The sequence below is a fragment of the Azolla caroliniana genome, unplaced genomic scaffold, assembly GCF_043228905.1.
Source record: "Azolla caroliniana isolate FFs.n. ecotype wild unplaced genomic scaffold, voAzoCaro1.0.p SCAF_17, whole genome shotgun sequence".
In the NCBI taxonomy this organism is placed as follows: domain Eukaryota; kingdom Viridiplantae; phylum Streptophyta; class Polypodiopsida; order Salviniales; family Salviniaceae; genus Azolla; species Azolla caroliniana.
Window position 1 is genome coordinate 5,059,481 of NW_028230452.1, and position 15,012 is coordinate 5,074,492.

Consider the following 15,012-nt stretch of genomic DNA (forward strand, 5'->3'; position numbering starts at 1 on the left):
CATGCTTTACAAATGCCAACCATAAAACCATCTTTCAAACCATGTATTCATCTCATGTTAAAAATTGACAAAAAAGCCCATCTTAGAGATGATTTCCTAAAAACACCAATAGACGGTTTAATATCAACCAATCGGTTTCAAAGCAACTTAGGCATATACCTTGAGTAGGCAACATAGCCCTAACAACAAATTTTGCCAGAAGAGCCTTACATTGACTATCTTGGTCTACCAACCCTAAAGCACCACCAGATAATTGTGTTGTAAGTGTCGACAAAGCTACCTTCACAAGAGCATCATTATTACTTCTTCCTATCCAAATAAAGTTTCGAACTAGTCGTTGAATCTGCAACAAACAAGATCTAGAGAAAAAACATGTAGATGCAATATACCACATAGATGAAAGGAGAACCTGATTAGCTATCATTACTCTTCCTGCTACAGACAACTCCGTAGTGTCCTAGATAAACATTGTTTTCCAAAGAGATAACATTAGCGGAGCTAACAATTGCACCTTATGTATATTTTTACCAACTTGATAGCCTAAGTAACAAACTGAAACTTCTTCTTTAATCCAATGAAAGGACTCAGATTGTCTCCATGATTGCAACGGCCATGTAGAAGCCCAAAAACCCACTGATTTACACCAATTAAAATTTGCACCAAAGGCAACACAAAAAAATTTCACTGCAGCCTGTGCTTTACACAAATTACCTTCTTTAGTATGCATGTATAATGCAGTATCTTATGCAAACTCCACATCTAAAATCATCTTATTATAGATTGGCGTGACCAACCCTTGGATCCTAGCACCTGTTGAAGTCAAATATGTTAAGAATACTTTTGAGTAATAGTGAGAAATAAGAAAGGGGCTAACGGGCACCCTTGGCAAATTGATCATGACATTTGAAATCTTCGTCCTCTACATCCTACTACTAAGATAGAACTATAAGCTAATCTATACAAAGTTTCCACTGCAATAATCGAAGCTTTTAGAAACCTTAATCTTCTCATCGCCTCTTCCAAAAAGTCCCAACTCACTCTATCATAGGCATTTTCAAAATCTAGCAATAAAATTACAAGGTCCTCCATCTTGGCCATAGCTGAAGCAAACAACTCCCAAAACAAAAAAACATTATCAAATATACTCCTATCTTGCATGAAACCTGTCTCAGAAGTATGAGTAATATCAGACAATAAAGGTTGCAAACGCAATGCCAATACCTTAACATATATTTTATAAATTGTATTGAGTAATGTGATTGGCCACCATGCCCTAGTGTCCTTCGAAACTCAGTTGGAAATCAAGCTCATACTTGAAGGACTTGAACACATTACATATGTGTTCATAGTTATTTGGCATAATCATCAACCCATTATCAATTTATTATATTACATTATTCAATAGTCAATATTAGTTAATGATGAAGGTAATTGCATGTAGTATATGCATGCAAAAGTGGTGTGCATGCAAAACGCATGTGTTACAAGTGGTGTTCATCTAAAATTCCTTCACAAGTATAAAAAAGGTTAGAGGGTCTTGTTAGTATGTAGTTTTGAGTGGAGCCTAGTCATATGTGCAAGAACTCTTCCTCCCTATATTGTATATACATATTCTTTCATTCTTATATTATAATATCTTGATTCTTACCTCTATGTCTACATCATTTGTTTATGTCTATGTTCCTATCTCTATATATGTATGTTATTTGTTTATCTTGTGGGCCTATTACGTCTTTCGTCATGTATATAGAGTTGTCAAAACTCTAACAAGTGGTATCAGAGCTACCATTAAAGCCTAAACATGATGGAGATCCCATCGCAACTGGAGAAACTTGACAAAGACAACTACCAACCGTGGAAGTTCCGTATGAGGAGTTGCCCGATTAGCAAAGATACAGAGCAACCTAGAGTTCCTTATCAAAGTTCGACGAAAGCTGAAATCGATGCTTATAATCAATGGAATACAAAGGATAAGACAGTGACTTTTATTTTGTCACATGACATCTTGAATTCTATGATAGGACATATACAAGATTTAGAAACTTCAAGGGAAGTATGGAATAGTCTAGAAAGATTATACACATCAACAACAAAAGCACAAAAGATTCAACTTAAAAATGAGTTGCACAATTTAAAAAATCACAGTCAATGGTGGTGAATGATTATGTTTTGAAGATTAAAAATGTTTCAAATGAACTAGCCTTGATAAGTAGTATCATTGATAATGATGATCTGGACGCATTTTGTCTAAATGGTTTAAGGGATGATGACAAGTGGAAGTCTTTCATCACATCAATATATGTAATAGACACTTTGCCTAATTTGGATCAACTTGTTTCTCTTATGATAACGGAGGAGTTGAATCTACAATGTCTCATAAAGACATACATTAACCAAGAATCAAACCCATAACTTCTTGGTCTATGTGTTGAACCCTTAACCATTGTAATAACATATATGAACATCGTCGATTGCCTGACTGTGAATGTTAATGTGCGCAAACGTCAGACAGAACCGGCTCGGCCGGATAGCAACAAAAAATAAGATGAAGGTTTAATGGAAAAGCATAAAACACAGAGGAGACAGAGAGAGCAGAACATTCAACTATATTCAAAAATTAACTCTAAAACTTTGTACATACAACGTGCTAAACAACACTATTTATACATGTCCATAAAGGATTGACAGGAGTACTGACAGGTACAATGCTCACACGTACGACTGGCACTAACTACAAGACAATGATTACCTAGTAGTCTAGGCTACTACTAGGCTTCCGATTCCAGCTCGAATCCGGCTCATCCTTCCGGATGCCGATCCGGATCCGGTTGAGCTTGCTCACTCAACACTCCCCCTCAAGCTCAACTTGAGGTCGGATCGTGGTGTTAGTGTCCCCGGCAACCGGTTCTTCTACCTAGCTCCTTCTGGCATTGCTCCACCTCGCTCGCGTTCCTCGTCTAGTCCGCTCTTATTTACCACGACCCTTCTGGCTCTGCACACCTCGACCTCCTCGGTCAGCTTGTCTGCTCAACATGCCCATTTCAGCTCCCTCGCTGTTGCGACTCCGGCGCTTGTCGACCCGTCGGTTCCTTCGTGTTGGCGTCGACTTCCGCTACGTTCGTATCCGATTGGCCTTTAGTTGATCCGGCTTCTCCGAATCTTGAACTGAATTGGTTTCCTTCGATTTGTTCCAACTCTTGTCTGAGTCGGTGTTCTCCAACTCGTCTTCCGGTTTAAGGCCCTTCACCACATCGGACCACGCCCGGGTCTTGGCCGTTTTCTTCTTGTCGGCTCTATCCTTCTTGACTCTGCCACAGTTGCTGCTTGTTCCGACCTTTTCGGATGTGCCGACTCCTTCAGTCGGCTCGGCTTCCTTTTTCCTCTTGTCTCCCCCTTTGTTGGTTCTTTCTTCCTCTCCGGCTCCTTGTCCAGTACCATCCGTTCCCTTTCCTTTTCTCCCCTTCAAGTGCGGCACGTCGAGATGCTGAACACCAAGCATTTCGATGAAGTGCTGCAACTTGTCCGATCCGAGCGGTTTGGTGAAGATATCGGCAATTTGCCGATTTGTCTGAACATACCGAAGTTCTACTTCACCGCTCAAAACCTGCTCATGCACAAAGTGATAGTGGACTTCTATGTGCTTCGTCTGAGCTTGGAAAACAGGGTTCTTGGCGAGCTGAATGCTGCTCATGTTGTCACAATAGAGCAGGATCAAGGTCGGAACCTCAAACGGCAGGTCTTGCAGCAGTCGCCAAAGCCAGATGGCTTCATAGGTGGCATTGGTAGTGCCCCGGTATTCAGCCGTAGTGCTTGACAGAGCCACTATTGGCTGCTTTTTGCTGCTCCACGCAACAACCACACTACCTAGAGAAAACAGGTAACCGGAGGTGGATCGGCGATCTGATGCATCACCGGCCCAGTCCGCATCGGTATATCCAACTAGTGCTTCGGTTATACCATGCCGGTATAATAGTCCCCGGTCCTTCGTGCCGCTCACATACCGAAGTATCCGGTGTGCGCATTGAAGGTGCTCAACAATCGGCTTCTACATGAACTGGTTGATTACTTTGACCGGGTAACTGAGGTCTGGTCGAGTGATTGTCAAGTATATCAGGCTTCCGACGATTTGTCGGAACCGTTTCTCATCGCAAGCCGGTCCGGAGTTGGGACAGAGCTTCTCGTTCCGGTCTAGGGGTGTGGAGACAGGTCGGCAATCCGTCATACCGATTTTGTACAGCATATTCAACACATAGTGTTGTTGTGAGAGCAATATGCCGTCGGGAGTTCGGATCACCTCGATCCCAAGAAAATAATGAAGGTCCCCCAAGTCCTTCATTTCAAATGCGTCCGACAGTTGGGACTTTACTCGGCCGATTTCATTGAGTCCAGGTCCGGTGATGACTAAATCATCAACATAAAGTAGGATGCAAACCGGACCGTTTGGACCTTGCCAGATGAACGAGGAGTCGGATTTAGAGGTCACAAACCCCATCTTACGCAACCGGTGTGTGATCTTCGCATTCCAAGCTCGGGGGGCTTGTTTCAGACCGTAAAGCGACTTCTTGAGCCGACACACCGCCGACTTGTTCATCTCCGACTAAAAACCGGGAGGTTGGATCATATAGACCCGTTCTTCAAGGTCACCTTGAGGAAACACATTCTTCACATCCATCTAGTGAAGATGCCACCCCCTTGCCGCCAATACCACACGAACCGTCATCATCTTCACTGTTGGGGCGAAGGTCTTGTCGTAATCGACTCCCTGGGTCTATGTGTATCCCTTCGCCACTAATCGGGCCTTGTACCGGTGAACCGAACCATCGGCATTGTACTTTACCTTGTACAACCATTTGCAACCGATCGGTTTACAATGTTGGGGAGGGTCAACAAGGTCCCATGTGTCGTTGGCATCTAGTGCCCGCATTTCTTCCTCCATAGCGGCACGCCAATTTGCATCCTTTGCCGCTTCTGCGTAGCTCTCCAGCTCACGCACTTCCGCCACCTTAGTCATGAACACATAATGATGCGTCATGTACTCATTGTACCCATACCGCGTAACGGGGTTCTTCAGGCGGGAAGACCGGCGTAACTTGGTATTACCCGGTTTGGGGCCCTTCTTGGCTAGATCGGACTTCGTTCCTGAAGATCCGCCTTCATCCTTTCTGGAGTCGTATTCACTCCGATCCAACTCAACGTTGTCGGTTTTATATTCCAGCATCTCCTTCTGCCCCTTCTCTTTGCATGCGAACCATCTCCTTGGTTCCTTGCGCGGGGAGAGCATGAAAGAGTCTCCACTACTCGTCGGTTCCTCATCCAACTGGTCATCCCGACTCAGCCGCTCATTCGGTCCACTTAGCCGGAATGAGATCGGACTCTCTTCTAGAGTGCCGAGGTCTTCATCTTCTACCTGGACCTCCTCGGGCTCACTAGCCTCATCTTCCGGAATCGGGTCTTCGTCGGGAGTTGGAGTCGGTAAGGAGTACCATGATGCCGTCTCATCAAATTTGACATCTCGGCTTACTCAAACCTACTTAGTCCGGGGGTTATAGCACTTATACCACTTTTGCTTGTGCGAGTAACTGACTAGAATGCAATTCTCCGATTTTGGATCAAGCTTCCTCTGCTTCTCATCCGGTACATGCACATATGTTGTGCTACCGAATATCCGAAGGTGTCTCAAATTCGGCTTTCGCCTGAAATACAGCTTATGTGCTGCAACCTTGTCACCGATTCGATTTTGGATGTAGACGGTCGTCCGGACCGCCTCGGCCTAGTATAAATGGGGCATGCTCTTCTCCTCCAGTATTGCCCTTGCCGCGTCGACAATCGACCAGTTCTTCCTTTCAGCCACACCATTTTGCTCCGGTGTGTACCTGCAACTGAATTCTCTCTGAATTCCGTTCTGTTGCAGATAACTATTGAATTGGCCGGAAAAGTATTCTTTCCCGCCATCCAACCACAAGCACTTGATCTTCCTCTTTGTTTCCTGTTTAACCAAGCTTTGAAGGTTCCAGAAACACTCGAGGACTTCGCTCTTCCTCTCGATGAGGTAGATCCACATATGCTGGCTGTAGTCATCGATGAAGGAGACGAAATACTGACTCCTACCAAGATTAACGTTTTGTGTCGGTCCCCATACATCCGAATGGATTAAATTGAGCTTGTTATGGCTCCAGTTTCGATCGGTGGGGAATGGAAGTCGGTGTTGCTTCCCGAGTTGGCAAGCTTCACAAATTTCGGCCTTCCGGCCACTAAATTTCGGCAAACCAAAAACAACTTGTTTCGACTGCAGGTCTTGAAGCCTCCGATAATTGGCGTGGCCGATCCACTTGTGCCACAGGTCGATGTCCGATTCGACCTTCGGCCCTTCTGCCGACATCATTAGTGTTGAGGATGAACATCCTCCCGTCTCTGCACCCTTGCGCAATTATCCGGCCCTCTTCCTCGATGAAGCACCGTACATGCGTAAACCGCACCTGCATCCCCTGGTCGACGATTTTCCCAACTGACACCAGGTTCTTTATGATAGTCAAAATGTGTAGTATGTTCATCAGCTTCCCCTTTTCTCCGACATGGCTTAAAGGGACTTCTCCGACATGCACAATTGGGTGAGGGGTGTCGTCTCTGGTTTCGACAATCATCGGTTGTTCCGGTTTCTCCAAAAAAGAGAACCACTTTTCATGGTTTGTCATGTGGTTGGATGCTCCGGAATCAACGTTGTCGTGCCTTTCGGAGCCGGATCGTTTGCGTGAGTCGGGTGGGAACCGCTGGGGTTTTGGACTAGGAGAAAGAAGAATATGAGATAATGTTAGTTAGGATGAGATTGTAAGAAGAAGATATGAAACTCGTGAATCCCGCGAGTATAATGTATTAATGGGTAATTAGATTGTAAGAGAGAACTAGATGGTAAAATCGTGAATCCCACGAATATTTTGTATTAAACAATCATTCTAAAATAAAATCAACAACCCTATACATCTTCCTCTCTTCCTTATATACTATTGGAATAGTCTAAGTTTATCACATGCAAGCATCATGCTTTTCCTAACTTTAGTTTTCATGCACACTACATGTGCATAATTAGCTTTCTATCCCATCTTTTCTTTTAACTCGAGTGTGTATGCATGAATAACTTTTTGTACCATGCATATCTAGAATATTTACATGGGACATAGTTTAGTATACTTTTTAAAATTCATAGTATGCTAGTATAGTGGTAAGGCTGAGGTTTGTCTACATGGAGGTACATGGTTCGAATCCTGCCCTATGCACGTAATAAATATTTTTAGTACTATTATTATTTTTTTATTATACGTACTTTAAATCGGATATAGTGTTTTACATATTTCACGTAGTGTGCAATTCACACTATGACACTTGCCCCCTCCGAACCCGCACATTCTCCGGTATGTGCCGAAGTCCCCGATGCTTGTTATTCACCTTCATCCGAAACTTCCTCCGATTCTCCCCTTAAGTCGACTATGAGTTGTAATCCACTTTCTTCGCTTTCTGCATCAGCACGATCTTCGTCCGATTGCTCCTTCTTGTCGGTCTTATCTAGGATCACATAGGGTTCTTCATAAGTCCGCTTTTTGAAAATCTTCACCCGTTTCCCGGCTATAGGCACTCGTAGTATCGTTCCATCCAACTCGCATAGTCGGTAAGTTCCGTTGTCGAAAACTTTCCGAACCTCGTATGGCCCGAACTACCTTTTCGCGAACTTCCGCATCGTTGTATGTTGATGATCCAAACTACTATCGTAGACAATCACCCAATCTCCTTCTTCAATCTGCCGCGGTCGTAGTCTGTGCTTTGCGTTGAACTGGCTTTTATTCCGGAAGCGCGCTTCTTGTTGTCAGCGTATTACTTCCGCTATGTCTTCCGGTCTTCCCTCTAGTTGTCATATCTGGACCGCTAGTAGTTCTTCCCGGCTCATCTCTTCCTTCCACGGTAGCACTGTCCATGTCGCGATCGCGGTTTCTGTTGGCATTACCGGTGCTTGTCCGGTCATGAGTTCTGTCGGCATGTAACCGGTTACGGAGCTATGCGTCGTCCGATCCACACATAGTGCATACAGGAGCATCTGCGGCCAATCCTTCACCCTTCCGTCGCATGCTTTGGCAAGTGCTTTGACGATCAGACTATGTCCTCGTTCGATTTTCCCGTTGGCCTCCGGATTGTATGTCGTTGTTAGTGTTAACTGAACTCCATGTTTGGTGAAGAATTCCTTAGCTTTATCAGAGTCAAGTTCTCCCCGATCCGCAATCACTTGTCCTACGCACCCGTACTTGCAAAACACCTCCTCCAAAAGAAATTGGCATACCGCAGAACACATTTTCCTTTGTAGCGCCCAACCTTCTACTTGGTTTGTGAGATCTTCCCGAGCTAACACCAAGTACTTCTTTTGTCCGATCCCGGTTGGCATGGCTACAATATCGACAATCCACTTGAAGTTGATTGTCGGTGAGAATGTCAGATGTAACTCATCTCGGTGTCGAACTCCGGAGTAGATTTGACACTTCTCGCAGCTTTCCGTGAACTCCACTATATCTTTGTACATGTTCTTCCACCAATATTTTTGTTTGATCTTCACAAAAGTTTCCCATGTTCCTCGATGTGCAGCCCAATCGGATTCGTGAAATTCGGACATTATCCGGTTTCATTGCTCTTTCGTCCCGACTACCCGAAGTGGTATGCCATTTGGTCTTTTCGGCTCCCTCTATATTAATCCATTTTTCAAGAAGAACTTTCAAACTTCCCGCTTCTTACTTCAGATCTTGGCTCTCTTCTCTTTATTTTCCGATGATTCCTTGATTTCTTGTAGCACTTTCCCGATCAGCAAGCTTTCTCCCTCGTATTCTTCTTCCCGGAATTCTCGAATTACGTTCACCCGGCATATGTGCTCCGAAACAAAGTAGTCTTCGGAAACTTCTTCATTATCGGATTCAGTTATGTCATAACCGAACCGCGCCCTTGATAGCATATCCGCTACCACGTTGTCTTTTCTGGAGATGTGTCGTACCTCCGGATTAAGTGACTTAACATATGCAATCCACCTTAGCATAGCCACATCTGGTATCGTGCAACACCGCATCATCCCGAGTATCGAAAAACATTCTGTTTCGATCACTACTTCGGCTCCGATCAAATAATCTCGATCCGATTTTATTGCCGACACGACTCCCTATAATTCTCTTTTGACTTGTGCATATCCGCATTTCCTTTCATTGAGAACCTTTGCTCCGAATTGGATCGGATATCGCGAACCATCCGAGTCGGCTTGATTGATGACCCATCCGATTCTGGTTGGACTTGTGTAAACCGTTACTATGATCGGTCGGTCATAGTTCGGCTTCTTCACGGCTTCTTCACGGCTTCGGTATGCTCCGGTTTCCATTCGAACTTCTTACCCTTCCGCAACAAGTGATAGAGTGGGTCCGCAATATGTGCATAGTGCGGAATCCATATGTGATAGAATGCACGTGCTCCAAAAAACCTTCGGACTTCGGATTGTGACTCGCATAGTTCTTTCATAGCTTGAATCACATCGATCTTGGTTGGTGACGGTCTTCGGCCGTAGGGGCCACATAGATGTCCGACTACCAATATTTCTTCTTGCCTGAATGCCGATTTCTCACCGGAAAGTGTTAGGTGCACATCTTCTAACTTTCGAAGCACTTTCTCGCAATCACGAATATGGTCAACTACGAATTTTCGGCATCCCCGATCATCCTTAGTTTCATCTTTTTCTTCTACCGCGTATCCTTTCATCGGAATGGCATCTAGGAATGGCATCGTTATCTCTAGAATGCAATCTCGAAGCACCTTGTTCATTGCATTCATCATATGTGCCACCGAGTTCGCCACGCCTTGTGGTAGCGTACACATCCGGACTAATCCTATCGGTGTCTGCATGGTAGTGATGTCTCGGCTCTCCACGGCTAGTTGGAATTGGTCATACCCCAAGTATAGGTCTCCGATGGAGTATATCGTACGACCAGGAAATGCTTCCACAAATTCGTCCACTATCGGACCAAGTCCGGAGTTCCGGATCATGACCTTATTCACCGGTTGCAAGTCTTGGATAAATTGGAGTGACCCATTCTTCTTCGGAACCGTAAACCATCGATTTGAGTACGGAGCGTTTGATGGCTCTAGAATCCCCATCACCACCTTCTCCTTGAGCAAGTCGATGATTTTGGGAATATGCGCCCGCGGCACCGGAATCAGCTTCAGGTTCCACGACACATGGTCAATCGTGAAGATCACCATTGGCTCCACTATCTTCGGATCAACGCATCCTATCTCCTTCGATGTGAATGCAAATGCTTTCCCATGTTGTTCCAACATCCCACAAAATCGTTCTTCTTCATTTTGTAAAAGGAAACCACCTCCACCGATCCGAAGTTTCTTCCGAGTCTCATCCGTGAAGGCATATCCGATATCCACGAACTTCCGAAATGTCGGATCTCCTGAGACTTCTTTCCTCTTTTGTTCACTATCGGCGGATAGTGGTCCCGCGGTCGGTTTCACCTTCTTCCCCACGGTCTTGTATTTCGTACTTACCATTGCTTCTTCTTTGCGGAGTGCATCCAGCCCCATTTTCGCAATGATCTCGTACATCTCGACCAATTCCACCGGGACTACCCGGTCTCCTTGGCTTGTATCCTCCACAAGCTCTTCAAGCCGTTGTAGTGTGCTCCCATATAACACTACTTCGATTACCCCCACGATTTCTTCGTCTTCTTTTATTATTGATGCCGACCGCAACTTATCCTCTACTTTTCAGTATTCTTTCTTCTTTCCTCCAGTTATGGCCGTGTACGTAGATGCCCCATATGGACCGATTCATACTTGTTTTGCTTCGAGAGTTTTCTTCCTGTGTGGGGTATCAGGGCTTCTCGGACTATCACTTCCCCACTCCACAACAGTCCGCTCTAAAAATCCATCCTTGTTTGGGACAAGAGCTCTCTCTTGTTCCTTTCATGATTTGCCGGCATATTTAGGAATTGGACAGATTTCCCTCCACTTTGGCTCCGAATTCGTGCGAAAACCGCACAGCTATCGAGGATCACGGAATGGTTGCCCAAGGATCACGGAATGTGAGACCTCGTCTTGTACGAAGAAATTTTGGTCGATCTCGACATCCCCGATCTTCACCGTCACATCGAAAGGTCCGGATGTTCAGGTATGTATCTTGTTATATGCAGATGATCTAGTCATAACCGGACCTAGACTTGCTGATAGATCTTCCATTGCTTTAGTGGTTGCCCGAATCTTCCATCCATGGTTAGTGTTTATAGGCCACTTCCCCTTCCGGTAGAACTCCTTGGACATCAAATTGATCTCTGATCCATGATCAATCAATGCTAGCACAGGCTCTTTGATGTTGCCGATTCGGACCGGAGTCTCCGTAGTTGCACGTGCCCAGTGTGGCCTTGTGTAGTGGGAGTTCAGTATTTCGTCCTCAACTTCGGTGTCATTCATTAAGACGATATTTGCATTCACCCTTGGAGCATTTTCCTCCGTACTTCGTCTTTTCCTCTTCACGAGATCCACAAGAAGATCGTGGAACTCCTTCACTATTCCGAGTAATTCCCGAAGCGAAAATTCTACCCGACTATCGAGGATTCTATCTTCGAACACCTTTTTTAAGTCTGTTTGTTGTTCGATGTCCGAGGCGAGCTTGAATGGCTTAATCGTCTTTGCTTTTCCCTTCCCTCCGGAGTTCCAACTTTCCAGTGTCTTTGATGGTCTGAACAGAGAAGAGTCCAACTTCGAGGCTGCAAACCTCATCCTACGCAAATGGTGCATGATCTTCGAATTCCAAGAACGGGGTCTTGCTTCAGGCCGTAAAGAGAATTTTTTAGTCGATAGACTGGCGACTTGTTCATCTCTGACTAGAAACCGGGAGGTTGGATCATGTAGACCTATTCTTCAAGATCACCTTGAAGAAATTCATTCTTCACATCCATTTGGTGAAGATGTCACCCCTTTGCTGCAACAACTGTTAGCACCACACAAATCGTTGTCATCTTCACTACCGGAGTGAAAGTCTCGTCGTAGTCAATTCCATGGGTTTGCTCATATCCTTTCGCCACGACCCGTCCAGTTCTACGCTCCTCGACGTTCTCAATCGGCTTGCCTCCTCGTAAGGCCCAGTTGATTCGACTCCTCCGAATTGAACTCCTCTTTCGAATCGGCTGCCTCCGATTCATTCCAACTCTTGTCCAAATTGGTTGTCTCCATTTCGTCCTTCATCTTCAGGCCCCTCCATTTGGTGAAGATGTCACCTCTGTGCCGCAACAACTGTTAGCACCACATGAATCGTCATCATCTTCACTACCAGAGCGAAAGTCACGTCATAGTCGATTCCATGGGTATGCGCATATCCTTTCACCACTAACTGGGGCTTGTACCTGTTGACCAAACCATCAACATTGTATTTCACCTTGAACATGCATTTGGAGCCAATTGGTTTGTAGTGTCGGGGAGGGTCCACCAGGTCCCATTTTTCATTGGCATCGAGTGCCTGCATCTCTTTGTCCATTGCGGCATGCCAATTCACATCTTTAACCACCTCTGCGTAGCTCTCCGGCTCACGCACTTCCGCCACCTTCGTCATGTACGCATAATGATACGCCATGTACTCATTATACCCATACCTCTCGTTTGCCGATTTCAAGGTCCTCTTGGCCGGCTGGGACTTCATTTGCGAAGGTCCGTCTTCGTTCCTTCTAGAGTTGGACTTCGTTCCTTTCGATCTGACTCTTCCCTACTGATGTCATATTCCGCCATCTTCTTCTTCCCGTTTCCTTTGGGTGTGAACTGTGTCCTCAGTTCCTTATGCAGGGAAAGCACGGTCGATTCTTCACTACTCGCCAGCTCTTCATCTGACTGGTCGACCCAACTCAATCACTCATTTGGCCCACCTAGCTAGAGTGAAATCAGACTCTCGTCCAGAGTCCCAAACTCTTCTTCTTCGTCTGCACGGATCGTTTCGAGCTCACTGGTCTCATCCTCCGGAATCGGGTCGGAGTCGGGAGAGAGTACCATGATGCCGACTCATCAAATTCAACATCTTGGCTCACTCGAACTTGTTTTGTTCAAGGGTTATAGCACTTATAACCCTTTTGCTCATGTGAGTAGTCAACTTCCTCTGCTTCTCATCCAGTACATGCACATAGGAAATGCTACCAAATATCTTAAGGAGGCTTAAATTTGGCTTCTGCCCTAAATATATCGCATGTGCTAATGCCTTATCCCCGATCCGGTGTTGGATGTAGACGGCCATCCGGACCACTTCGGCCCAGTAGAACTTGGGCATGCTCTTATCTTCTAGCATTAACCCGTTGTCGCGAAGTTTCACGCTCGCGTGCAGGAAGAGGCGGGATCACGAGGGTCTTGGACCAAGGAGAGAGTGAGAGAGAGAGAGAGTCCCAGACACACAGAAAGAAAATAAGAGCAAGAAACAGGAATCTGATTACTATAATCAGTAGCTTACAACTCAAACAGTTACAACCGGCAAACCGGTAATGGACCTGACACGGGGTCCTACTCACGCACACAGACGGCAGCCACTCGACTCGAAGAAACAAAAAGGGACGGGGGGGGGAGAGAGAGAGAGAGAGAGAGAGAGAGAGCCTTTGCTGGAAGCACACAGGCTGTCCATGAAGCGGAGGCAGCGAACTCTCGACACCCACAGAGAACAACGATCGGAGGAGAGAGAGCTCGGCACTCAGTTCGGCAGCAGCACTTCTTCCTCGCCAACGCGTGATACCCTTTCTTCCTTCTCTCCTTCCTTAAATAGTTTGCCGAGGGGAGACCCTTCTCCCCTAGTCAAATCGCTTTATTCCCTGTCCCTTTCGACAGAGATACTCACAAATCCCCAAATAAATGTGTACTACCTAATATTTACATCAGCCGACCTAATTATGAATTATGTACAAAATATCAATTCTCGCATCCACCCATGTATGAGCCGGTTCATGCGCCTTTTCCTCCGAGTCCACCTGTGGCCGGTTTTCTTCACGACATCGTGCCGCCTCAACAATCGACCGATTCTTCCTTTTGGCCACACCGTTTTGTTCCGGTGTGTATCTACAACTGAATTCTCGTTGAATTCCCTTCTATTGCAAATAACTGTTGAATTGACCAGAAAAGTATTCTTTTCGGCCATCCGACCGTATGTACTTGATCTTTCTCTTCGATTCCCGTTTGACAAGGCTTTGTAGGTTCTGGAAATAGTCGACGACTTCGCTTTTCTTTTCAATGAGATAGATCCACGTGTGTTGGCTATAGTTGTCGATGAAGGAGACGAAATATCGACTCCCGCCAAGACTAATGTTATGTGCTGGTCCCCACACATCCGAATGTATCAACTCAAACTTGTTACTGCTCTGGTTTCTTTCGTGGGGAACGGAAGCCCATGTTGCTTCCCGAGTTGGCAAGCTTCACTGATTTGGGCCTTCCGGCCACCCTTTGCAAATAAAGTGGTGCCGACATCATTGGTTTTTAGGATGAACATCATCCCGTCCCCTTGCACGATGACTTGGCCCTCTTCCTCGATGACGCACCTGAGGTGCATAAACCGCATCTACATCCCATGGTCAATGATATGCCTGACCGACACCAAGTTCTCTGTGATTGTCGGAATGTGGAGCACGTTCATAAGCTTCCCTTTTTGTCCAACATGAATCAATGGATCTTCTCCGACATGCACAATCGGGTGAGGAGTGCCATCTTCGGTTTCAACAACTCTTGGTTGCTCCGGCTTTTCTAGAAACGAGAACCCCTCTTCGTGGCTCGTCATCTGGTTAGACGTTCCAGAGTCAACATACCACACTTCCTCCAGCACTCGTTTTCTCGGTGGCCCTTTTCGTCACAATATCTTCTGATCCGGATCCAATTGAGCTTGCCCACTCAACAAGCTAATTAACTACCACTCTTGATATTGCCTAGCTAATTAGCTACTAGACTATGGATTGGCAGTAGCTAATTAGCTACATCTTA